Source organism: Penaeus chinensis, chromosome 35 (genome assembly GCF_019202785.1).
Source record: "Penaeus chinensis breed Huanghai No. 1 chromosome 35, ASM1920278v2, whole genome shotgun sequence".
Lineage (NCBI taxonomy): Eukaryota > Metazoa > Arthropoda > Malacostraca > Decapoda > Penaeidae > Penaeus > Penaeus chinensis.
Genome location: NC_061853.1, coordinates 35,373,445 through 35,375,131, shown reverse-complemented (window position 1 = coordinate 35,375,131; position 1,687 = coordinate 35,373,445).

The following is a 1,687-nucleotide window of genomic DNA, read 5'->3' as shown; positions in this document are numbered from 1 at the left end:
AATAATATTGTTGTTATTATTATCATTATTATCATTATTAATATTGTTATTATTATCATTATTGTTATTATTAGTAGTAGTATCATTATCATCATTATTGTTGTTGTTATTATTTTTCCATTGTTATCATTATCATTATCATTATTATTATTATTGTTATTACTATCAATATTATTATTTCTTTTATTATTATCATTATTTTTATTATCGTAACTATTATCATTATCATTATTATTAATAATATTGTTGTTGTTATTATTATTATTATCATTATCATTATTATTATTAGGGTTATTATTATTGCTATTATTATCATATTATTATTATTATTATTATTATTGTTATTGTTATTTGTATTATTATTATTATTATTATTATTATTATCATTACTAATATTATTATTATAAAAAGTAATATTATGATTAGTATTATTAGTATTATCATCGCTATTATTATCATAAGTATTATTATTAGTAGTAGCAGTAGTATTATTATCGTTATTACTATTATTTTCATTAGTATTATCATTGTTATTATCATTATTATTATTATTATTATAATTAATATTATTATTATTATTATTATTATTATTATTATTATTATTATTATTATTATTATTGTTGTTGTTGTTGTTGGTGGTGGTGGTGGTGGTGATAATCATCATTATCATCAGGAAGAATATTGTTATTGTCCTTAATAGTAATTTTATCGATATCACTATCATTTTCAGAATTATTAGTGTGGCGGTATATTGACACTATCAATAAATTTACCTTCAAAATTATCAGCAGCAGCACCATTACCATTAACTAAGATCATTGTACCTTTATTAGAGACACAAAATCACTCATAAGCAATTGATAATTACGTAGGAATAGATAGTTCCTTAGAATACTTCAGCGGTACCAACGGCTGTACGAAATTAATTGTTATAAGAACGGCTGAAGGAAAGTGTCTGAATAGAAAACGTTTGCCAATAGAACGGATAACTTTATTAAATGTGAAATGTAATATTTACGCCCTGTTGATATTGATATGTATGGGGATTTGACATGTGATATGATATTAATATTTCTTGTGTGCATAAGGAAAACAAACGTTTTAGTAAATTTCCATTCCTTAGATGTGTTTCAAGTGTTATCTGTATTTGTGGCGGAAATATGCTTGTAGACGCTGAGATTGCGGGTCACATTTATCCATGGAAATAATACGTAATCAACTTTTTAATCACTGTTTATGATTTGGCGATATTGTCTTAAAATATCCATGAATTCTATTGCGTTCATGATTAAATTGACAAAAGATGATAACCAGGGGGAAACAAGGATAAGACTGCTTATACCAGAATCAAATTCCCAAGCGCATACCTCTAACTCCTTTTTTCTGGGAAATAAAGGAAAGACCTCGATGGTTCCAATTTCCATTCGTTACATCATCGGCTGACCTAGGAACATTTAAATGGAGGGTATGGTTTTATCAGGGTGGGTATGTGAGGCATGCGGAATTACCCAGAGTTCATTAGATAAAGTCTCACTTTGATTGTTTTCAGCTGTGTATTAATTAAATTTTTGTGTTATATTTATAACAATCTGTTGCTCCTTGTAGTGATTTGAGCGTCACTGTAAGAATAAAACATTTTAAAAGTATGTGTAAATTTTATACAGGCTATTATGCGCTAAGTCAACTG